Below are 26,083 nucleotides of genomic sequence, written 5' to 3' on the forward strand. Positions count from 1 at the left end.
TTACCAATTCAGCTCAGCTCAAACAGACTTGGAAAAATCTTCATTTTGATTGGTGGAACCTGTCCACCAATCAGGTAAGGGCTGGGGGTGGAGCTGGCCCTGCCCCTTGCACAGAGTGGGGGAAAAGAGCCTCCCGGACCTGATTGAAGCCTGCGTTCTGCAGGTCCAACAAGACTTCAGGGGCGGAGCCTCCAAAGCAAATAAAAGGAGCTGCGTGCCCAGGATGCGTGAAGAGACGTTGGGGCCGGAGAAGGAGGAAGAAGGGGCAGAGCAGAGCTGGGGAGAGCTGCCTAGTGGGTGTTTCCACTTGCCCTGAAGAGCCCCGAACCCACGCCTCAGCCTCATTCAGTGCACAGTACAGTGCGGCACACAGAGCCCAGACCCTGGGAGCCGCTTGAGGCAGCTCAGGTCTGCAGCTCCTGGCAAGCAGCCAGGGCACAGTGCACATATGGGTGCAAGGAGCTCAGACCCTGGGAGCCGCGGGAGGCGGCTTGGGTTTGCAACCCCTGGCAAGTGGCCAGGCGTGGGGCAGTGCACGGCAGGACCAACACCCTTGGACCAACAGCGGCGGGTTGGGTCTCTAAGCCCTGGCTCCGGGTGGGTGCAAGCAATGCTGCATGGAAAGTCCGGGAGTGGACAAGATGACCCAAGCCTTTAACCCCTAGCACAAGGCGAAGCACCTGCTACACACAGCAGTGCATGTGGCCACTAAGCCGGGCTGCTGGCAGCAGAGCTAGCTGGCGGGAAAGCCAGGCGGGGAGTGGAGCCTGACCCAGAGGATGGAAGGCAGCCCTCCGGGGTCGTGGAGCTGTAAGTTACCCTGGGAGGAAGAGTCGTGAAGGTGTACCATGGTGATAGGGGAGGGCTTCGGAGTCCTTGGGTTCTCCCTCTTTTTTCCTTTCCCAACCTTTCCTGTAGGTGTAATCTGGGAGTGGGGCCTCTGTCCTAGCGGGCACCCACGTAGTCTAAGGATTGCTTTTTCTATTTATGGACTGTGCTTCATATTTTATGTGAATAAGTTGTAGTAATGGTTTCTATATGCATAGAGTTTTAAGTTTGCCCAGTCAATATCCTTTGTTCTGGGTTGTGCTATTGTTCGTTTGCATTCTGAATAAAAATTGAGTGCCTATATACTATATAGAGTTTATTGTTTTGTAAATTTGTACATACATATTCTTCCAGTATTGCTTGTCTTTGCCACTATATATACATATTTATATATTTATTTATATCTATGTATCATATATAAATATATATTATATATATGAATATGTACAAATGGGTGCCTGAAAGGGTGTTGTTCTACCTTTGATATGCCACCTCACCTAACTGAGGATAAATATACCAACATGAGTTTAGATGGGTGTATCTGGCAGGCCATTCTCTCTTGGAGTTGTTGCATGATATCACATATCTAACCAAAGATAAATCCCATGGAATAGGTAAGATAGAAAGTGAGGTTGGAAAGTCACGTTGAGAAATGCTATTTTTAAACAAAGTGAGTACTTCAGGGTCAGACCTTATGAATGGCATATGGATTTAATAACACATGCACAAATTATCTGATGACTAAGCCCTATGAAAATAAATGCTTTACTGTTGTGCACCCGAAACCCCCGTGCACTGCTGTGCACCTGAAATATATATATAACTATATTGTTCCTCTCTAATTGTTTTGTTATAATAATAAACTTGAATATAATTAAGTAATTGATTGACTGGGCCTGACTGTATAGGAGAAGCGGCCGCTGGGCTGCTGTGTCTCTCTACAGCACACTGCCCTGCCAATAATTCCCTCAATTGGAGAGGGGAATACAAACCCGTGTGCACCTGGGCTACACTTGCAAGTGGATACAATCAGTTATTTAAAAAGACGCAGGAGGTGGCAGGTTCCTCTGAATTGCCCTCCTGATAGTGCTTATGTTGGACTGTGTATGGCACCCAGAAAACTCTGTTATTACTCAGTGTAGTTCCCTGCTTCATGATTCATTTGGCATCCTTTGTGAACACTCAGATAACCCTGCATGTTGCTTACTAGGAGAGTCCTAGCTAATTTGGAGGTCATCCCTCAAAAATCGTGCACATTAAATATCAGCTTGAAAAATCAAACCAATGGCTCAAACTAATTCACACACACCAGAAATTACAGTTGTTTTAAATAACGCCATATTATGCTCCATAAATTTAGTAAGGTGACCCAGGAGTGTTCATTAGAATTTATTCTAGCCTCACTTATTGTCACTTAACAGACTAAACAAGAACTGATGGCCCTTCAAGCAGTAATAGTAAATTATAGTTATTGTGAACACAAATGCCTCATTACATCTAGTCAAGGTCTATTTCCCTTTTATAGCAGTAACTGTAGGAAAGCACTGTTTTTAATTTATGAATGAGGAAGCACACGAATCTTAGCTTTCCTATTTACATAAAGGTGATAGACAATTAATCTTCTCTAAAGTAACTAGAGTGGTGTTGAAAAATACAGACTGCTCCTGCACATATCCCAAGTTGCCAATGGCATCTTCATATCGTAGTGTGTGCAAATGATAATCTGTTATATAGTTAAGTAGAAACAGACGGGAAATAGACAGATTTTTTTTTTGTCTACTTTTATGCCACGTGATCCATTCAGCCAAAATTGAAGCGTGGAATTTTATATGCTGGAACATTACAAAGAATTTGGTGTGATTGTGTATATCAGCGTAGTAGGTAAGAGCAAAGGTAGTAGACTACATTGTATTTTTCTTCCAGTATTGCTTGTCTTTGCAACTAATGACTCTCTTCAGTCCTAATGTTCTCCCTTCTGTAAGTGATGTAGAGATTTTCAGGTTGTAGAAGCGCTAGGATTAGGAGTGTTTAGCAAATGCCTTTTGGTTTTTAAAGTTTTTATTACTCTCTTGATATGCTTTACTGGTTATATGCTGTAAAACAACCACATTACAAGAAAAGGTTATAGAAATCCTTTAGAAGTAAAAGGATGACAAAGGAAAGTACAGGTTATTACTAACTCGGATGGCTGAATTATTTATAGCCTCTTCTCCATCAACCTTCACAAAAGAGGTCAACTATGATCAGAGACTTACTTAATTTTAACAAGGGGACACTAACCACTAGGCATACTGCCTCCTAATTTGGGTAATTACCTTTCCAGAAAATTCTAATCACAAAATTTTCCACTTTGGGCTACCCTACCGGTTATACATTTTTTAGCTGGAACTTCCATTGATATTAGCATTTGTATTCTGCATGCATGGACTAAATTCAGGATATAAAGGCAGGTTAGCCGTGTAGATCCCATGAGAAAAATAAAATGTTTCTTCCTCGGAAGAAACTTTATCATCTTTGCATATATGTATTTTTGTGCCACTTAATTCCATGTCGCTTGATGGATGAGACTTTATAGGTTCTTACACACATAAAAATGCACCTGGTAGTATCTTTAAAGATCCTTAGACACCTAATTCCCCTGGCTCTAAAGGACTTTGGGTGTACGAAACCATACCACACATACAGATTAAAAATGGAGTGGCATGTAATTCCAACCTCATATAACATTTTAAATATGGTGTATTACATATAACTGATTGTTATTTTCAATGTAAATAAAATCTGCCCTTAACAAAGTCATCTTTGTTCATTTTCATGTATTTAACATGAAGAAGGCACAGGGGAAAGAATCTGGCTTTTTGCACAGCCAAAACACACAGCAGAAATGCAGCTCTATGCATCAGCCAAAGCAACTGGTGTGCAACCTCTCCGTAAAATAACAGTGTAGACATACATACCTGATGTGACCAATCTCTCCTACTAGAAGGGTGCATATCTTTTTGTTACCCTGTGTCCTTTGCATTAAATAATGCAAAGAACAACATAGTGTAGTAATGTTTACTGAGATTTTGTAATATTGCCGCCCGTCAGAAAACATGCTTGTGCTTACATGTCATTAAAAATAATGCATAAAGGCGTGTACTAGTTTGCTCAATTTATTTAGCTTGAGTTATGGGTGCCTGACCTTCACAGCACAGTTGACCATCTGGGCTTGGCAGGAATATATATTGTTGCTAACTGGCAGTGAGAATAGTTGTGGAAAATTCAATTCCAGTTCCCAGACTACTAGAACTTAAACACACACGATGGGATGATTTCCAGCTGAGAGTTTTCCTGTAAGACTCTTTAAGAAATTCTCCAGAAAAAAAAAAATTAGAGCCAGTTCCAAGAAGATGATTTAGATGCCTAATCTGGGACTAAGGAGGATTTTAGTGTCTTCAGAACGAGTTCCTCAAATTGCTCATCTGTGACCTAATCCTGCTGGTATCCGAACTGCAGAGGTACCATGCCTTTCCCCACCTAAATTAAGGGCTCTACATATGCCCACGACTCCCTGAGTTTTCACAGGGCAGCTTAACATCGACAGGCCTTGTTACACAATCCTTTTCGGTGGCTTCTGGAGTTCTTACTCCCCTGGATTGTCTACACATTAACACCTTAAAGTGGTTTTAAGCACTCATTATTTTAAGCACTGCAAGTCATGCCTGACCAGCCTGATTGCCTTCTATGATGAGATGACCGTCTCCGTGGATGTGGGGAGACCAGTGGATGTGGTATACTTTGATTTTAGCAAGGCTTTTGATATGATCTCCCACAATACTTTTGCAGGCAAGCTAAGGAAATATGGGCTGGATGAATGGACTGTTAGAGGGATAGAAAACTGGCTGGGGCATTGGGCTCAGAGGGTAATCAATGGCTCGATGTCTAGTTGGCAGCAGGTATCAAGTAGAGTGCCCCAGGGGTTGGTCCTGGGGCTGGTTTTGTTTAATGTCTTCATCAGTGACCTGGACAGTGGCACAGAGAGCACCCTCAGCAAGTTTGCAGATGACACCAAGCTGTGGGGAGTAGAAGATACGCTGGAGGTTTGGGCTAGGATTCAGAGTGACCGAGACACATTGGAGGATTGGACCAAAAGGAATCTCATGATGTTCAACAAGTACAAGTGCAAAGTCCTGCGCTTAGGACAGAACAAACCCATGCACCGGTACAGGCCAGGGGTGACTGGCTGGGCAGCAGCTCTCCAGAAAAGGACCTGGGGTTACAGTGGAGAATAAGCTGAATATGAGCCAGCAGTGTGCCCTGGTTGCCAGGAAGGCTAATGGCATACTGGGCTGCATTGGTAGGAGTATTGCCAGCAGGTCAAGGGAAGTGATTTTTCCCTCTATTCAGCACTGGTGAGGCCACATCTGGAGTACTGTGTCCAGTTTTTGGGCTCACTACAGAAAGGAGATGGACAAGCTGGGGAGAGTCCAGCCAAGGACAACAAAATGGTTTGGGGTCTGGAGCACATGACTTCTGAGTAGAGGCTGAGGGGAACTGGGCTTATTTTGTCTAGAGAAGAGAAAACTGAGAGGGGATTGAATAGCAGCCTTCAACTACCTGAAGAGGGGTTCAAAAGTGGATGGAGCTGAACTGTTCCCAGCGGTGGCAGATGACACAACAAGGAACAAGGTCTTTCGAGTTGCAGCAAGGGAAGTTTAGGTTCAATATTAGGAAGAATTTTCTCACTAGGAGGGTAGTAAAACACTGGAACAGGATACCGGGAAAGGTGGAGGACTCTCCATCCGTGGAGGTTTTTCAGGCCTGGCTCAACAACCCCCTGGCTGGGATGATCGAGTTGGGGATGGTCCTGCTTTGAGCAGGGGGTTGAACTCCTGAGGTCCTTTCCAGCCCTAATTTTCTGTGATTTTGTTATGGCAGCTCAAGGTTATGCCACTCTCGGGTAGGGTTATCTCTGATCCTCACTACTCAGTCCTGTTCCATAAGGTATGGCCACTCCCCACAGATGTGCCATCCAAGACAAAGTCCTCCAGTATCCCAGGATCTCTCACCCCCCCGCCCAGAAGCCTGTCCTGGCTTGCCAGCCCTAAGTCTAGTGGCAGCTCACGGCTCCAGCTCCTAGTCCTGCTCCTGTTCACCAGGCCTCTAGTGGCAAGTCACAGCTGTGCAGGTGGGAGACAGCCAGAGAAGGCTTCTGGATTAATAGTGTAATTGCTCCATCCGTCAAGCTAGCACTAACACTGATCAGCATTTGCACAGCTCACAGCATAAGCTGTAACAAGGCCCTAACTTGTGCCTGAGCTTTCTCAGAATCTAGCAGCCCAGGATTTCTGTGTAAGTGAGTTGACAGGGTAATTTGGGAGGCATGTTCACAGCATGCCTAACACTGACAGCATTGAGCTGGCCACACAGTTCAGGAACAGCAACACTTCCCTTCCATAAGGTGGTGGTGCCCCTCCTTTTCCATGATAAACTACCATTTCAAGAACTCAGCCTGGAAGGCAGGTTCAATGCTTTCCTCTGCCCAGTCAACCCTATATCTTCATCTCCTAGATGAGTGGTTTAAACACCAAGCTATGGGCTCTTCCAGGGTGTGAACATGGTTCTCAACACCTACCGTTACAATCCAAGTGCAGAGCCAATTTCTACACGTACCTCTCTACGAGCACACCAAAGGACCGGAGAATTTCACCTGCAGAATTGTCATTGCATCAATACTTATACAGATACATGAGTCAGAAGGAACCTATCATGATGATCAGATCTCCGGGTGAGTTTTCTAGGCTGGTACAAAACAAAAAGAGCAACGTGGCTTGGAAGTCAAGGGGAATAATAAGTCCCCAAGATGCCAGCATTACAAAATCACATTTGAGAGAACGACTACATTTTCAGAAAAAAACCCATTTCCCCCAAACATTCAATTTTTCCAGATTCTGCCTTCCCCAAAGCTCGATGCATTTGAGAAGTCCTTTGCAGAGTTTTAGCTTGACCCTGTGCTGCTCACATTTCAACTTACTTTATTGTTGTGAAGAAGGAAAAAGTTTGAATGCTCCTTTCATGATGAATCTTTTTTTTCAGTGCTTCAGCTATAGCATACTTGTTCTTTGCCCTTTTCAGGACTTTTAAGAGAAGTAACTTAATGTCTCTGTCAGTACAAAGATATTTCTGTGGGTTACGTTCCCCTTCAAACCTTTCATGGAGCTGCTCTTTTCACTGAAGAATCCTACCTCCTTTCCTGAATCTCAGTAAAAATAAAAGTGGGGAATGAAGCACGCATTCTTCACCAGCAGATTCTCACGTACATGAAACCACCTTAAACGCTTCTAAATGTTGGCACAAATATTACATTTATAAGTCAACATTTATAAGCAATTAACCGCACCAACTAAGCTAGGACAATCCATTTTAAATATCGAGCAGTATTGAGCAGTATTCATTGATAAATACGGACCTTTTAGTGGTCACCACTGCACATGTGCCTACCAGAGATGTCATTTCCACGAGGAAACTAATTATTGAAGGACAGAATCTGTAGTTTTAAAATTAGGCCCTCAAAACCGATCCACCTTCTGCTTTTCCCTACAAATTCTGCCCGTTGTAACTGACCTTTTCTAGAAACTAAATATTTTTCAGGACTTTGTGGATTTAGGTAGCATTTATTCCTTAGACTTGCAGCATTATTTAAAGGAACACTGTCAGCTTCTATTTGTGGGGAGGGGGTTGGGTTTTTTTGGGGGGTAGGAGGTGGCTAATAAATAATTTTGGGGGGAAATAAAAAACAAAAAGCCTGTTGCTGAAAAAAATATCCTTTCAATTGAATATCTTGCCTTGTAAGATTAATTTAAAACATGGATGAATACTTTCTGTTGATTCTTTTGAATAAGAGAGAAATTGGATGTAGTAGTTAAAAAGCTATCAGCATTGCTCTGCCTCGGCTCCCTGCTGAAATCAATGGTAATGCTCCCCCATCTGATTAGTGATAGGCCAGTGCCATGCACTTGTGAACATTTCACCCTCCATGTTGTTACTGAAGAAACTGTGAGACTGAGAAGCAAAAATTGGCGGATGCACCAAGCAAACAATAATTTAAAATCTAGAAAAAAGATTTTGCTAACATAATTTACCTTACAGTTGCATGTACCCGCAATGAGTACAGAATTAACACAGATGTCACTTCCATGTCTTTCTGCAAATAAAATATCTCCCAGCAAGGGACTCCTTTGTCTATGAAAATCTATGTTGTCTAGAGAACGAATATGACAATCAGCCCTCCGCTGCTGCATTTATTTAAAGCCAGACTGAATTGACAATTTATATCCTAAAAATCAAATTAATGCAAATGATCATTTTACTTGTTTTAATAACTGCAAATAATTCCAATTAATTCAGGCTATCATAATTCACTCAGCTTTATGCAGAACCCTTACTGACTCTACAGAATGCGTTATGTGCCAGAGCTTTCAGCCTTGTATTGATTGATTCTTTGCAATGAACCTTAAAAATCCATTAAGGAAGAAGTTAGAAGATGTGAATTAATTTTAAATCCTTTGTTGGTGTGTGCAAGCTGAAAAAAGCTGTTTGTAAAAGCATTCATCATACCGCAAAATACACAACTAACCTTAAAATACACTTTAAAATAATCAGAGGAAGACTCCAAGCTGAGGACTTTTCTTCACTACTCCCTCAATGCCACGTGCACCTGAGTCTGTTATACAGTGGTTGCAGAGTATATTACCAATATTTTTCCACACACAGTATTCTGATAAAACTACCTTGCCACACAACCACCTGTGCCAAAATGAAGTAGATTGTTATCTAATAGTTTAAGTATGTTTCTCGTTTAGAGAAATGCTGAAAGTGAAAACAATAACACTTGGCATCTACTGTCAGGTAGCAGCAGTAATTAGGCAAAACTTAATTTAGAATATTAACAAAAACACTTGGAAATCCTCACCCATTATTAATTATTAAAATTAATTTTCTACTGTGGTTTTTTTACTTCTACTGCTCCCAAGAACATCTCAATCTTAAAAATGAAGTTGCAGAAACTTTAAATTAAAACTGAAATACAGTAGAAGTGATGCATGGAGAGAAGGGTGATATTAAATCGAAATGTGGAAAGCAGAAGAGTGAAATGTAAATTGAGGGAGTAGCTGCAGATTTATTTAAAGATATATGAGCACACTTCATTTGTATTGCATCATGCAACTAGAGTCTGTCCCCACATGTGTTTGCATATAATATAATATGGGATGAGGATTTGTATGAGATGATTAACTGAAATTGTACAGATAGTAAAAAAATATATTGGGCCAAATCCTTTACTCACTGTAGCCATCCTCTTGATTTGAAAATGGAAGGTTTAAGTGATTCGTACCTTTTTTCTCATGCCTGGTAGCCACCACCTGTGTTTTCTTACCTGAGTTTAAACCAGCCACATAAGTATTAATGGATGTGGTGGCAGAGCAATTAAGGTGTCTTGCTGTGGTAACTTGCATCTGTGCCATGTTCCTTGGTTCATGATAAAAATTATTTCAATTGGCCCAGTTGTAAATGGGCACCTGGGCATTTGGGCTGGAGAATGCAGCATGCATGGATGTGATGCCGACCACATCACTCCCTTAGGTGCCACTGGCTGGAGAAATTAGTGCGCTTTAGCTATGCTAGCCCAATGGACCATTGGGCCTGGGTAGACCTTTGACTTGACATATTTAATTATTGACTTCAGTGGGTCTATAGGCATGAGCCTGGCAAATGTGCTTGGGCTCATTCTGTGAAGCTTATCTCCAAGAGCTGTTACAAGAATATGGTGCTCTGCTCGGTATTGCCCATTTTCCTAGTGCAAAGTGAAGGCTCGACCCACAGTGCAAAAACACGTCCTGCTTATTTGCACTTACAGTGAATAGAAGTCCCTCTTCCAGTACACTGAGCTAGCGTAGTGGGAGGCTATCAGTTCTGCTTGTGGGCTGCTGAGTTTACTCTTCTCATTTCTTCATTGAATGCCATACATTGATGCACTTAAAAGCTTCACATGCTTTTTTGGCAAGTTTTTATTATGTCTCTTGTAATTCTCTGCCCTGCTTGGATTGTTCTTGTTGCTGGTGTTGCTGTATTTGCATTGGTGTAAGTAATGGGGCTATGTGAAATTTCACCAGCAGTTTTATTTCGATGCTGTTTCGACTTGTTTCAAGCTCGAAACAGCAAAATCGAAATGAAACAGAGAGCTTTGAAATAGCCTCGAAATGAAACGAGGCAAGTTGAAACATTTCAAGTTTTGAAGCTGAAGCCTGCAGGGAAACAGAAACTAAAGTAAGGAGAGGCAGGGGGAAGGAGGGGGAGGGGAAGGAGCACCCTCATTATTGACTATGTAGCTGGCCAGTGACTGTGATCCTTCCCTGAGGTCCCTTCCAATCCCAGTGCTCTGGGGGAGGGATGGAAAAACTGCATACAAGGCAGCATTGTTTGAGCTGCCCTGATTTCTGCCTTGGTGTCAATTGAATAAGGGTGCACCTTAACACACACATGATGTCACCCACCCGTGTCACAAGTTTTGCCTGTCAGCAGCTAGGGGTGCAGAGCCCCAGAACCCAGACTCGCCTGTACCGATCTCCTTAAGAGCTGGCAGGCTTCGTGGCCACAGCAGGGCCTAGCAGGCCTGGAGTTTTCACCCCCCTGTGTCCCAAAACCCCATGCACCCATGACGTGAATTTTGCCTGTCAGCAGTCAGAGGTGCAGGGCCCCAGAACCCAGAACCCCTGCACCGATCTCCTTGACAGCTGGCAGGCTTCACAGTCACAGCAGCGCCCCCGTCCCTGCAGCTTTCACCCTGCTGCACCTTAATGCGCACAGTGTCACCCATGTCACGAGTTTTGCTTGTCTGCAGCTTGAGGTGCAGGTTCCCCCAAACCCCTGCACTTATCTCCTTGAAACTTGGCAGGCTTTGTGGCCTCAGCAGGGGCTAGCGTCCCTGCAGTTTTGACCCCACTGTAGCTTTACACGTACACATGACATGAGTTCTTTGCTTTCAAGATTTTGAGGTGCAGTTTCCCTGAAACCCCTGGACCTATCGCCTTGAAACTTGGCAGGTCTCATGCTCTCAGAACGGGAGACAGTCCCTGCAAGTTTCATCCAAATCAGGTCAGAAATGACAAAGTTATAGGCTGTTTTGAGCTTCCCCATTATAGCCTATGGGCAAAAGGTCGAAACAGCAAAACTGTTTTGATGAAACAAAGTGGAACAGCAGTTTCGAATCGAAACTAAATTCAAAACGAAACGCTGTTCCATCGAAACGTTGAAATGCAAGTCGAAACGGAACGGTTCCATTTTGCACAGCCCTAGTAAGCAAGCAAACGAGAACAAAATCAAGTTTCCAGCCAAAACAGGGTGCCTTATACATCTCAATTTACTGGCTTTCTCACATGCATACTGGCCTCTGGTTTCTATTCCATCCAGGAAGAGCACAGACAAGCTGCAGATGCTTCCTCAGCTTGATGAGGGGTGTTTGTACCTGCAAGCTTGCAAAGAAGAATTTTCCTTACTATTTTAGCTGGTCGAAGGAAAGATATCGGAACCCACATACATCTCCAAATGGGAGTGGCGTACTGAAAAAAATGGGCTTGTCCATCTCTGCCATAAGCTATCCTTCATGAAACATATGCACAGTTAAATTTTTGATCCGTGAGATGTATGCTGAGCCTTCGCTCCTATATTTTGAACTGCCTTTGAGAACAAGACTCTGGCTGGGCAAGGAGAAAATGGTGCTGTGATTCATTGTATTGATCAGGGAGAAGCTTTGGCCTAAATCACAGCAAAAGAAATCAAAACCTGCAATGTGATCTGTAAATTTGAAGGTGAACTTGAAAAAAATAATACAGAAAATATTTTGATCAGTCTCCAGAGGTCTTATATAGTAAATTGCTAAGTAATTTAATGAAACTAGTGAGCTGTGTAATAAAGATTAATTCTACTACAGTCTGAGAACACACAGTAACGGAAACAACTTCTCTCCTTTATGAAGTATAACACAGGGGGACCATGATTAATTTTTATGTGGATGCTAAGTTCATGAATACTTTTTGCAGGTCTGCTGATGAAATTTCACAGTGATAAAACAGGTCAATTTAGAGAATAGAAACACGGAGCCCATTGCACAATATGGGCTGTTGAGTCATCTCGTCTCTGCGGGACATGAGGATGCTCATCATTTTGCAGGATCAGAACCTGATGCCAAAATCGTAAGAAACACCTCTATATGCATTAGTGCTTGTGGTCCTATGATGTCCTACATATGTTTGGTGGACTTCTGAACAACAGCTAGAGAAAGTCTCACTTTGTGAGTCTGAGCATGAAACTTTGTTTCTCCTTGTGCTTCTTTCACTCAGAAAAATGATTCCAGTGAAGCTCCACTGGAAACAGTTATTAAAGCGTGCAGTTTGTTGAAGAAATGTTACAGCTATGAATGAGGCCAGGAAATGTGTTTTTTGAAACACAAAGCCTGATACTTATCTCATTCTCAACAGTTTTTTACTGGCTTAACTCTGCATAATTTAATAACATAGCTCTTTATTCGCACTTACGTTAGCGAGAGAAGAGCAAATGTGACATAACATTGGTATGTGTGTTCATAAACTGGTGTCTGACCAGCAGCAGTAACCAGCAAACCAAAGAAACAAAAGAAGAAGGGGTAAAGAATATTTTTTATATAGAGAGAGAGTTCATATATAAAATATGTCCTCTATATGATCTTTTACGATACTCATCAGTACAGCAGCTGAATACTTTTACTTGAGTGAAAACAGAAAGGTATAAAATAATTTAAGAGAAAGCAGGATCCTTCTCTACGCAAGGTGCTGGTCTATAACCTGTACCGCCAACCCAAACTTCTCTAAATTTGGCTCCAAATGTCTGATTATCGGCATGAAATAGTGGCCTGTCTAGCTTGCATTCAGATGGTGCCACGGAGCATGCATTGTGAACTTCATCCAAAGACTTTAGTAGTCATTGGATCATTCTTCTAAAAATATGCAGCATATCATGACTAATATAATTTATAGAGTTTTATGCAGTGAGGACAGCTGAGCATTCCAATATTTTTAGTCCCTTGGCATAGCACATTGCACTGGCAATCAGTAAAATTAGCGTATGAAATATTTTTAAATGACAACCTATGTAACATCTCAAATGCTAAATTTTCCAATAGTGAGCCTTTCCCCTACCATGCTGCTTCAAGCACCTGTTTTGGAAAATCATGCACTAGGTTTCATAAGATAGGAATTGCAAAATAGCCCCATGGGAAGATGGCTTAAAAAATATGTAGGTGTTGTTAATCCCTGTATTTCTGGATGAGGGGTTAGTTTTCTTAATTTATAAAGCATAAAACAGTAGTTAAAAATCAATTAAAAATAACTATCCACAATATATAGTGACTCAATGACTTCCTGTAGCAGTCAATTTCTCACACTGAAAGCATATGTTATGCAAATATATCCTTTTATTTTTTCTAATAGTACTCATTTTATATTTTATTGAGCACTCATGATCTTAACTTATTCAATAGAAAAACAGTTATGTCTTGCTGTCTAATTTATTGTGTGTGATCTATGTTATAAATGTTGGTATTATGGTGTCTATACTAAATTCCTGTCAGTGAAGGCCAGTTTTAAATCATGAAGATATGTTTAGTGCTCTGACTACTTATTCATTTATCCATATCATTGAATCACTACTCAGTTTGAAATGATTCTTTTTGATGGGAGACATGTCCATTCAGGACTTAATTTTTTTCCCTAGATTTCATAGACGTTAGGGCTGGAAGGGACCTTGAAGATCATCAAGTCCAGCCCCCTACCCCAGGGGCAGGAAGTCAGCTGGGGTCAAAGGATCCCAGCAAGATAAGCATCCAAGCATTTTTTGAATAAGTCCAGAGTAGGCGCCTGCACCACATCCGGAGGGAGTCTATTCCAGGTCTTGGGGGCTCGGACAGAAAAGACTATTTTTCTTATGTCCAGCCTAAAATGGTCTTGTACAAAGTTATGACCATTGGTCCTTGTTTTTCCTTGGGGTGCTCTGGTGAACCTTGGGGTGCTTTGGTTCCCCCAGATCCTGATGAACACCCCTTGTGTACTGATAGGTAGCCACCAGTTCCCCCCGAGCCTGCACTTCTCCAGACTGAAGCGTCCCTTGGCTGTCAGCCTCTCTTCATAAGGCCTGTTCTCCTACCCGCTGATCATGCACGTGGCTCTCCTCTAAACTCTCTCAAGCTTCTCAACATCCCTCTGGAATTGCAGAGCCCAGAACTGGAGGCAGTACTTCAGCTGTGGCCTCACCAGGACTGAGCACAGCAGGAGGATGACATCCTGAGATTTACCTGAGAAGCATCTATGGATGCAAGCCAGGGTTTTGTTTGCTTTACCTGCTGCGACATGGGAGCTCATGTTCATCTTGTGTCAATCATGACCCCAAAGTCTCTTTCAGCAGTGGTGCTAGCAACCGTAGCACCGCTGAGCCTATAAGTACGCTGCGGGTTTTTTTCCCCAAGGTGGAGTACCTTGCATTTATCAGTATTGAATGTCATCAGGTTTGTGTCCACCCACTTACTAAGCTTGTTCAAGTCAGCCTGGATGGCTAGCCTGTCCTCAGGTGTGGACACTATGCCCCAGAGTTTAGTGTCATCAGTGAATTTAGCCAGTGCGCTTCTGACACCCATGTCTACATCGTTGATAAAGATGTTGAAGAGAACCGGTCCAAGGCCAGAGCCTTGGGGGATGCCACTGGTCACGGAGTGCCATAATGACTCGCTGCCATTGACCACTACTCTCTGGGTCTGGTCTTGGAGTCAAGTTCCCAGGCATAGGACTGTGGTGTAGCCAAGGCCACAGTTGGCCAATTTTTCCGTGAGGAGGTCATGGGACACCTGATCAAAGGCTTTTTTAAAATCCAGGTATATGACATCAATCTCATCGCCCTTTTCCAGGTGATATGTCACCTAGTCATAGAAGGAGATGAGCTTGGTCAGGCAAGACCTACCCATGACAAACCCATGCTAGCTATCCCTCAGGATGTTGCCCTCAGCCAGCTTATCCAGAAGGGTCTCCTTGAGAATTTTCTCAAGAATCTTACCAGGGGTTGAGGTCAAGCTGATTGGCCTATAATTCCCGGGATCTGCTTTCCACCCTTTCTTGAAGATGGATACCACATTGACCTTCTTCCAGTCTTCAAGAACTTCACCTGAGCACCACAAATTTTCAAATATTTTTGCCAATGGTTGGGCTATGACACCTGCCAGCTCCTTGAGTACCCTAGGTTGTAGTCTGTCAGGACCAGCTGACTTGAAGGTGTCCAGCTTCTCAAGGTGATCCTTTACTAGATCAACACTGATGCTGGGTATAAATATGCCCTCACCCTGGATGTCCTATGTTTTGCTAGGCAGGGCGGTCTCATTGGACTGATGAAAGACGGACGCGAAGTACCCATTAAGTAGGTTGGCCTTTTCCTGGGTGTCGGTTATCAGCTGTCCTGTTTAGTTCAGCAGGGATCCAATGTTACCCTTGCTTTTTTTCCAACTCCCTACATATCTGAAAAAGGACTTTTTGTTAACCTTGTTAATGGTGCTCCATACACACATTAAAATTATAATGCAATGTACCAAGCCGTGTTTAGACATTTTTATAGCACCCAGACATGACATGTGTTGCTTACTATTGGTTTTCTGAATATTGCTTTTTTGCACTTTGATTTCATTCATAAACATTGTTAAAAAATGGAAGATTTAAAGTATGTCGTAATTACGATCAGAAAACTTTAAATGATATATACTGGTCTTAACCTCATTTCCTGGACTGCTATTCTAATCTAACATTTCTAAATATGCTGCTAAACAGACCAGAGAGTAAATAAATATGCCATCATTTGCCAAATATATCAGATGGGTGCCATTTTTGCTAGTTTCCAAACTGTGTATCTGAGGTCAAAAGTAGCCTGGCCATTGACTTCAGCAGGCTTTGAATGCAGCCCTAAATGCTTAGAAAAATGACCAATAATGTTAGCTTTCTTTTGCCTTGTCAACAAATGGTAGAGGTTTCCTTTCATTGTGTTATCACTGGTATATATATTAAGGGAAAATCTGAATTGATTTATGAACAGCTGTAAAAGACTAAAAACGAGTTGAAAGCTACTGTCTCCATCTGTTCCTCCTGTAGGTCTGTTGAGTATAATAGGAGTTTGCAGCCACAGTTAGAAAGCGTAATGATTTAAGGCACTAACGTGAGGAGATAATGGGCTCTAAAACTTCAGATTTCTGAAGACCTGACTGGTGAAAAATGGTTTCTAGAGTGTAATGTTTGTTTCTTCAGATTGGCTTTCTTTTTTGAATTTCAGAAGAAGGCAATTTCCGCAAATGCATTTGACCTTCTTTGATATTATTTCTCAGAATATTGTTTGCAACTCATTCACTTACATTCAGACCCAATTGTAGGATGGGGCTCTATAGTTATATTTTCTCTAGAAGCAGCTGAATATGGATGGCTGAACTTTGATCTGCTTCGTTCCTTGTTGATGAGTCAGAAGTGGGCTGCCAATGCCTCTTTTATCCCAGTAATCAGGCACATATGCTATATTAATTAGATTAGACTAAATGCTTACTAAATAATAGCATTTACCTTGGTATCCTGATCAATATTTTGTGCTGTGTACTCATCCCTGACATGAACATGAAGAAAAAAATCCAGTTATGATTATTGCCCATCTTGCCTAGGCAGAAGGCATATTTCAGTGTATTATATGTTGTCTGCCCAGCCCTGTGTCTGTTGTCTATGTGTATAGTATGATGGTTTTTGAGCTGTGAGGGTGTCTTGTTTCAAAACACTGAATAGAAGATAGTTATACAAGAGCTGCATTGCAGTATGCTGCAACAGCTCCAGCAGCAGCACCTGCCAGCAATACCTTTGGAGGATCATGCAACAATATTACAGTGACTCGACCAATTGTTTTCTGTGCATAAGATAAGGTAGCTGATAAGAGGTTAAATGTGTCTTAGGCAGTTATCTCCTACAGGTTGTTAGCACTGCTTTTTTTACCTTGTTTCTCAATAATCTCTTTAATTTTTAATGCAAATGTATCGATGTGATTTAAAGAGATAATGGCCAGATTTGTTTTCTCAGGCTCTCTCTTATTCTTTTTGTATAGTATTAGGGAACCCACTTCCAAGATTTGTTTTTTTTTTTTTCTTACAGATTATATGGTTTCTCAGATGCTGAGATTTCTGTTTCCATTTGGTAGTTGATAACCACCATGTCCCTCACCTTAGTATTTGCTAGTTTTCAGTCTTAAAATGTCATGGTCAAACGTGAATAACATGATGCTTAAAAATGTATTCCTGGTACTTTCCCCAGTGTCCTAGAAAATGCTCTTCCATGAAGCTATGTGATTGTTATTTAAACTGGGCTCTGAGCGCCAGCTTTTAAAATCTGCATTTCCTAGTCTTTAAATCCTTAGAAAAGCACTACACAGAGAACAGCATTTGCCTTTTGTTTTCAAAGCTGACTCCTGTTTTGCTCATATACCTGACCCTAACAAGGCCAGACTAATTGTTTTGGCCCAGACTCTTAAAAGTGCTCAGCAAGCCCTTATTTATGCACCTATTTAGTACCTGAGTGTAGCCAGGTGGGGGGTGTTGACAAATCTATCCTCTGTGCGAGATCCGCACGGGATATGAGTATAGTATGAGTATCCGCACGGGATAGTCCCCAGCTAGGGAGGGATGCCGGCTTTTTAGCTCAAGAGTTAGTAGCTCAGTCTTTTAGTTCTGTTAGTCTCCCTGGTGCATGGGTTGAAAGGATGTCCATCACATAAATGCTTTAAAAAAAATCTGGGCCTACTGCTTTGGAGGCTGAGAATTAGAAAACCTGGCTCTGAGCTCTTCTGAAAGTCTGTCCCTATCAAATGTTTGCAGCACAATGACTGAACAGTTTTGTGATGAAGATTGGCACGTCCCTTTTGTGACTGAGATAATATAAAACATGCTCTTAAATGTTTCTCATTAAAGCAGTGTGGATGGCTCCAATTAATGAGATAAATTTATTCTTCTGGGCTTGAATTTCAATAAAAAATGACCAAATTATTATCAGTAGATACAGAGGGGAGAGAGCCTATAAAAATGGTTACAAGGAAAGTGACTTGATAATGCTTTGTATACATGTGTCTAATACATCTGCTTGCTAGTCCTAATCCATGTTTAAAAAAAAGCAACTGGCATATGGCATGTACTGCAGGTAGCTCAGCACTGCAGTGGTCCAATGTGCAGGCGTAGATTTACAGCACACAGTAGTTAACTTGCCAGCAAGCCAGGTGTTTAGTTCAGGACAAGAGATGTTGCCCACTGTTGCAGAATACACACACAGAGTTGTCCTTATCAACAGGCACTGATTGTCATTATAAACCTTTACGCTAACTGACTCAGTGCCTGAGCCTGAGCCAATGTCCTTACTCCCGTCCCTTGACTCAGGGAATAAGCGTCTTTCCTTTTTGAATTCTTTGTCTCTTCTGTTCTCTTTTGATTATTTATAGATTGATTGATCAATCGCTCTATCAGGCCTGTGCAAAGCAGCAAGTATTCACTTTGGATTCGGATTTGGCTGATTCGGAAGGACAGTGATTCGACTTGGTGTTTTGAATCACTGTCCTGATTCGATTCGGCAGATTTGGATTCGAAGATTCGGCCCGAGACTATAATGGGGACTCACTAAAATACCTATAACTTTCTCATTTTGTTGCAGGTTCAGACAAAAACAGCCAGGATGATAGCCCCTTCTGAGGGTATGAAGCCTGCCAGGCTTCAAGGAGATAGGTGCAGGGGTTTCTGTGAAAATGCACCTCAAGTTTCTGAAAACAAATTAAAAAAAGCAAATAGGTGTGGAGTGAGGAAGGTGGCACTCACTCCATCTGCATGTGCAGCTTGGGGAACCCCAGCAGCGGGAGGCTCACCTTCAGGATCACCAGCTGCTCCACCAAACCAGGATCCAAGGAGGTGCAGTGGGGTGTCACTACATCCCCAGAAATGCTGGACACCCTCTCACTTGGAAAACTGGTTTGTGGACAGGACAGGTGTTCCTGGGTAACCGTGGCCAGAGCCTGCCACACCTGGCTGCGGGTTGCCTAATAAGCCAAGGGTGTCACGGTGCAGTGGCTCCACATCTTCAGTGAGACAGGCCTCCATGCTACCTGCCTGATGGTGGGGTCTGGTGCCTCTAGAAAGTTGGCATCATGCACTGCCTTGACCATATTGGCCCCATTGTTGGTGACCATGAACCTGTGGGTGAACTCACCTTGCCCAATGAGCCATGCCTGCACCATGCAGTGCATGGCCACCATGATCTCCCTTGCCATGTGGAACCCATCCATCACCTCCACTTGAAGGAGAGCTCACCAATGCCCTGACTGATCACACCCCCACTGCCCTGTGAGGGAGAGGTAGGCATGATCTCCACCTCAACTGCTCCAGATGTTGGAAGTGAAGTGCAAGGCTACCTACGGACCTGCCTTGTGCAGCTCCTCCCTCAAGTATTCCCTGCATGCCTCATACAGGGAGGATACCACTGTCCTGCCAAAGGTGGTGTGTGCGGGCATTTGGTATGATGAGGTCAGGAGTGCCATGAGCTGCCTGAACCCTGGTTACTCAGCTAAGGAGAAGAACTGGCCAGCTCAAATAAGCATCTCCCCGGTGCTCTGAGTGACCTTGCTTACCTTGCAATGTGCCCCCCCAGCTTTGTCTATGACCTCCCCCCACTGCTCCAGGGTGCCTGCCTCTGTGTCGTGGGGAAGGGGGCTTTGGAGTGAGAGGAGGACTTCTTTTTGGGCATGCTCTCACTGGTGCCAGGCTGAGCAGGAACAAGGGCAAGGGGGTGCTGCCTCCTCAGATGCAGCAGCATTGCCGTGGTGATGAAGTGTTTCACCTTCTTGCTCTGGCTCATCTGCCTTCAGCAGTACTGGCAGGTAGCATACCTGGGATCATCTGCCACCTCAAAATGATCCCACACCACACTCCCCATCCACTTCTGGGTTGAGGGTGGGGATCCTGACTTAGTCCGCTCCTCACCAGGCAGAGGCACAACAATAGGAGGAGCTGAGCCACCTGCCCCCACAACTTCTTCCAAAGTGCCTTCCAGAGGAGACCTGCCTCTAGGGGAACTTTGAGAGGTGTGGAGCACAAACTCAGATTACCCCTCCTCCCCCAGAATTTCCTTTGCTATGGCCCCGAGCTCCCTTGCTTCCAGATCCAGCTCCTCGTCTGGCACTGGGAGGCTCATGCTGGGAACGGGAATTGGGGTGGAGAATGTCATGCTGCTGCTGTCAGTGGTGGTGGTGCAGGCACTGCTCCCACCTCCTTGCACCCACTAGCAGCAGAAGACTCATTGCTGCCAGAAAAGAGGATACATCTCTGTTTGGGGTGGGGGCAATTTGCAGCTCTCCCTCTGCCCCCTCTCCTTCCCCTGGCACCTGCCTTTTCAGCATGCTTCATAACGTTTGCTGTGCTGCAAAATGTGTATGTAATACAGTATATGTTGAGCTTTCCTGCACAGGGATGAAACACTGTCAAGGAAAACACAGATTTCTTTTTGTGTGAGGAAAGAATCAAGACAGACTAACAAGAGCAAATAAAAGGATTTTGGGGAAAGAATAAGTTGAAAGGAATGGACTGGGGCAACAATAGGGATTGCAGGCAAGGGTAAGTAGGAAAGGATTGGATACAACTTACAAGAAGAGAGACTAGCTAGCAAGCCAGAGCCTTTCAGATGCTACTGCTCCAAGAGAGAGACAGCGCACAAAAGGCACAGATCACTTCAGGCCCAGCTTTATATGTTTATAAGTTTATAACAATGTAAGTTTATATGTTGTTTCTATGTCCCTCCCCCAGAGCATGGTGATTGGAAGGGAACTCAGAGAAAGATCACAGTCACTGGCCAGCTACAGATGTCAATATCAGAGCAGTCCCCCGCCTCCCCCAGCCTTTTTTATCTGTGGAAGATCACCCCAGTCTCCTCCTTTTTCTTAGTTTCTGTTTCGTGCAGGCCTTCTGAATCTCCGAATCGATTTGGACCTTTTAATGGGTCTCCTGATTCAGTTCAGATTCGGCGATTCGGCCGCCAAATCGGGACGAACCTCCTCCAAATCAAATCGCACAGTCTCTCTCCCTCTTTCTCACTACTCCCAAGGTAAAAAATTATGAAAAACCTTAAAATTTGCTTGTACATCAAGCTTTTTAGCATAAATTTGTGTTTCCTTCTTTTAAGCTGGGGATTGCTGTTTCTCAATAACCCAGAGCCTCCAGGTCCATTTGTTAATAAAATAAAACCAAATTAAAATAGCTGAAAACACTTCTTGCTTGTTCATTAGCTTTCTGCCTGGCAAACTAATGAAATTGTCTGCTTGCTGTTCCAATACACAGTGACCCCAGAAGCAAAAGTGCAGCATTCACCCTTGTAATCTGTGGCCCAGTTTATTTATTTTCTTTTTTAAAGAAATCGTATTTTGCCAGGTGCAGTCCAAGAGCCAGGGAGACATGGCCCTTTAATCAAAGCCCTTAGAAATCACATGGAAAAGCTCTCAGAGGCTTTAGATCAGGGCCATAACTGGGAAGATGAATAAACCAGTTGTTTGTTGGTTAAGAAGCTGCTTCCCCTCTCTCAGAATAAAAAACTAGCTTAACTGGAAATGATTTGCCAAATGATATGCGAAAATGTAATTGAAGAGAACTGACATTATCTTCACCTCACCATTTGTCACCAGGATCTGTGACGCACAGAGCAAGGAGAACGTGGGAAAGCAAGTGGCAGATTTTTAATTTGCCTGTAAAAGCTGGCAAATAGGCACACCGGCTGTGCTTCAGAGCAGAGCTGTGCTTCCGATGTTTCTGTCGGGCCCGTACTTAACTCGGGGACTGGACTTCACAAGTGAGGCAGTAAGCTGGTGATGTGAATAACTGTATGTAGCTTTAAAGGATTTGAAAAGTTCATTTCTTTGACATGCTCATAGTTGATGGGAAAGATGGATCCCCTGAACTCATTTTTGTTGATTATATTTTATTCCAACCACAGGGAACAGCTGCTAACTAATGTATATGCTACTTCCTGGAGGTAGTCATTCTCTGAGGTTCTTCTGCTGGGGCAAGCAGTTGAAGAACCCTTTTTTCTCTTTAATTAAACAGAAAAAGTTTCAGGAGCTATCCATTTAAGAAATAGAAGCGTAAGAGCGCGATGCAGATTCCAGTTAACGATTTCATTGGGAACAAGATAAAAGTTAGTGGACTGCTTCTAATGATGGCTTACGTCTGTTTGTTTGCTGTCATCATCATTGTATCACTATGCACCCGAATAAGAAAGCTTTCCAGGTGTCTTCAGCTAGCCAGGGTTCACACTGACTGAGTTGAAGGTGCAAGGGTCTTCAACAAATCACCCTGGGAATTGTTTTTTTTTTATCTTTTATTTTCTTTGATCTGCAGGCTGCAGAGCTACACGTTAGACTGATACCTAGTGTATTAGCTAGCAGAAGCAAGTCATCCCTCTCCCTGGGTCTATATTACTTGTGCATCAAAGTGCTCTAGTCCGTGGAATGAAAAGCTCAATGCCCCTTTACCCTGCAATATGCAGGAAAGCCACAGAACCGATGGCTCTGGCAACTTCTGCTGATACTTTTTCTTTAGGTTTGTTTTTTTTAATGATCAGATGAAAGCGGATAGTTTACTATGCTTAGTTCTCTATCAACAGATTATATTTAACTAGTTTTATGGTTTCTACTGGAAACCAACGTTCACTGAAAGAAAAACGACAGATGAACTTGAACAGAGCAACTTGGTTGATGATGCTCTGATGAATATCAGCTTAGAAATGATTTTACATTGATTTTTCTTGGTAACTCTACAAGGATGATTGTGTCGCTCAAACATCCAGAAATAAAATACAGAGACGCAAAATAACCCTATTTTTAGCCTGTCATTGCAACCTTCTTTCATTTGGATAATATTGAAAACTCCAGTCAGATTGTACAGCATGCGCTTGGCACTGTATTAATAGACATACAGATGCATCAAAACAATTTTTTTCATGCCTTTTAAAAAATTTTCTTATAAACTAGAAGGTTTTAATTGATTACTGGTAGCGGTTGTTCTTTAATTAGATGGGTTTTGGGAAGTTGCTGTATAATTTCGTAATGCCATTTTGACACTTCTAAAGACAAATTGTGAAATCAGAGCATTGCAGTTACAGGAAAGGTAAAATTTACCTTCACTTCCCTCCCCTTCCCACTGCCGGGGACACTCTTGGAGTTACACAGTCAGGTAAGATACAGGTCACTGTTTCTCAGCTGTGGCTAGACTATAAGCAAGTAAGGATACGCACAGATGTTTGCCACACCTGGGCTGTGATCATGCGGATCACTTTAAGCTGTGTGATCACCGATTGGGCTAAGAGACGAAAAATAACTGAAGAGACAGGCAGAAGGCAATCATTAGTTCTTGAGAAAAAAGCACCTTTATTTGTAAATGGACTACACTTGACCTTAGTCCGCAGTCACAAAGTAAACAGCAGAATATAATACCTGTGTAGGTTGTCAGAAATAGCAGATCTGTGTGAAAAGGAAGGTTTAAAGAGAGAGGTTGTGTTTCTCAGTCTACTAAGCCCTAATCGTTCAATTTTCCACTGCTGTTGTGGCTTGTCGAGTGACATGATGCTGGTCTAGTGTCATGTGTAAGGCACAAGGCGACTGATACGGCTGTCCCCTCTGCACGTGTTATGCATGTGGACACTTGGTACTAGCATTTTGAGCAGCGCTTCTTTCTGTTGCGACTGCTTACCTAGTTACAAAGTGGTGACTGCGCTAGTGAAACTGCTGAGTTAGAGGAAGCTGAAGCGAAGGTTGGTAGTTCTCTTCTCTTGGAGTAAGACGCTTTTGCACTAAAGAGCTCGCTTCATCTGTTTTAAGAGGGGGGTCTATCATTTCACACACCGTTGTCTTGAAAATGCATTAGTGTTTGCAGCGTACTTAGTTGGGAAAGGCTCACACCTCATAAGTCTGTAATAGGCTCTGACATTAAAGCGTTTGCTTCACCGGTTCAGCTATTTCAGTCCAACTACCATTTCACACCCTGTTGTCTTTAGTAAAATGCGGTGCTGTTTGCAGGGTTGGACTCTGTATAGGCTCGTCACCAGCAGGTAGGACACCAGCGGAGATGACCCCGCACACCTTCTTTCCATCCAGGAAAATTCAAGGGATTTTTGAAACAACGTTTTAATGCCTTACGGACAAAACCCAGTCTGTCTGCTACAAGGGTGACATCTCTTTCATCTTCCTTTCGAATGAGGTCAAGTGAACGGTTTGCACAAAATCCCCCCAGAGTCTCAAGGGATATTTATGTCACTGTCTGTGAACTGGAAACTAAGGGCTGTTTAGCTTTTATGTCTAATATATAATCCAATATTGATCCGCAGGAGGGAGCTGCCAGGAGGTGTACACACAATGCTCCACTTGGTATCATGTCACAAACTTTTCTGGTCAAAGCTAAACTATGTCAGGTGTGCTAAATAACAAGTTAGGAAAATTCAGCGCCACGAATATGCGGAACCAAGCTTGTTCCTCAAGTAAATTAAGGTTTGCGATTGATTCCTCGGAAAATGGAAGGACTTCACTGAAGAAGCCTGTCTGAACTCAGTGGAAAATGAATGCTGCATTGCAGAGCGGCATCCAAGTTATAGCTGCCTTGGTCTAGAGGCAAAAAAAAAGGTCTGGAGGCAAAAGGCACTGGAGAGTGCGATTCTCACCCTATTTACAGTGGGTCAAACAAGCTCTACCTGTGGCTGTTGGACAAGCCTGAATCGTTCCCCTTGGCACAGCCTCTGGGTGGAAGTAGAGAAAGCACCGGTGGTTAAGCAGCCATTCGTAATGGTGGCTGCTCCAAGAGAGCTGACAGAAGTAAGGTGAGCTGTTTTGCTTTATCTGTGGAAATGTAAGGCCCTCACTTACATTTCTAATGCCGTAAGCCCAGGACCAGTGGTTGTGCACTGGGAGGGAACTTTAGTGAACTGGGTAAAAACATGGTTCCCGTACTGCATAGGGAGCACAAAATCTGCTTCTTTACTCTCCCTTGAGGAAATGTGTAGAATGAAAACCAGTGTAGGGAAGAAGCCTGTGCCTGTGCCCTGTTTGCAAAGTTATACAAGATAAGCGTGGTGGGGTGAGTCACGTGTGCCCCCTTTGCAGGTCGGAGGAGTCCAGGAGCATTGCCCTTCTCCGAGGAAGACTTACTTGAAGTGCTTCCCGGGAGCGGTGCGGTTTGTATTGTCCATCACTTCGGGCTTCATCTTAAAGGCCCAATGTAGAGAGAAGTGAGTCAATTTAATAAAGCGTCTATCGTGCTGCTGGGGAAGGTCAGGCCTATATCACACTGCCAGAAGGCTGGCATTCTTGGAAGAGACGTCTGTTCAGAAGTCAGTGAAAAATTGTTTGCGGGTATGCGAACTCACTTTAGCTCCTGGATCAAAGCTCCCTTTCTTCCTACTTGCAGCTGAAGAATTACCTTTTGGTATATTAGCATTTAAGCCTGGTGACTTCCATGAGTTATGAATGCTTCCTTGACTCAATTTAATAATACACATCAAATGAAGGGCAAGAAAATGAAGCCCCACTGGCTGACACTATAGATGACCAAAAACTCTTGTGGCCGGTTATAATGACTGTCACAAGGACAGATGGGCTGTAGCTGAGATCTTAGTCATGATCAACCAGTCTGTATGTTAATTTTTGAAACAGAAAAATGACATGCATGTATGCTCTACTTCCATCCAAGGCTGAAACCAGCTCATAGGTCCTTTTTCCTATTACCTCAGGCCATAGGCGATTGGTAGGGGGTGCACGGGGATGCACGTGCCCCCCCATGGGGCCGGTGGCCCCCCGATGGCCAACACTGATGCTGTCAGTAGGGCTGGTTTCCCCCTTGCCAGGGCTGCCACCATCGATGGCTTCTTCAGGTGTCCGCCCAGATTCAGGAGGCACCAGTCAGTCATGCCTGAGACCATTAATGGAGAATTAATTAAAGAGACTATAGACTCTCTTTTCTTCACATCCTTTCCTGTCTTCTATTTCTCTTCTGCCGACTGCAACTTCTCCTATGTCTCTTTCGTTATTCTCTTTCTATTTTTCTTCTGTTCTTTTTCATTCCTATGCTGTTCTTTTCCTTCTATTTTGTCCCTGCTCTTTAAGAGGCTGATCC

Source organism: Crocodylus siamensis, chromosome 11 (assembly GCF_052110815.1).
Source record: "Crocodylus siamensis isolate JL-2025a chromosome 11, ASM5211081v1, whole genome shotgun sequence".
Lineage (NCBI taxonomy): Eukaryota > Metazoa > Chordata > Crocodylia > Crocodylidae > Crocodylus > Crocodylus siamensis.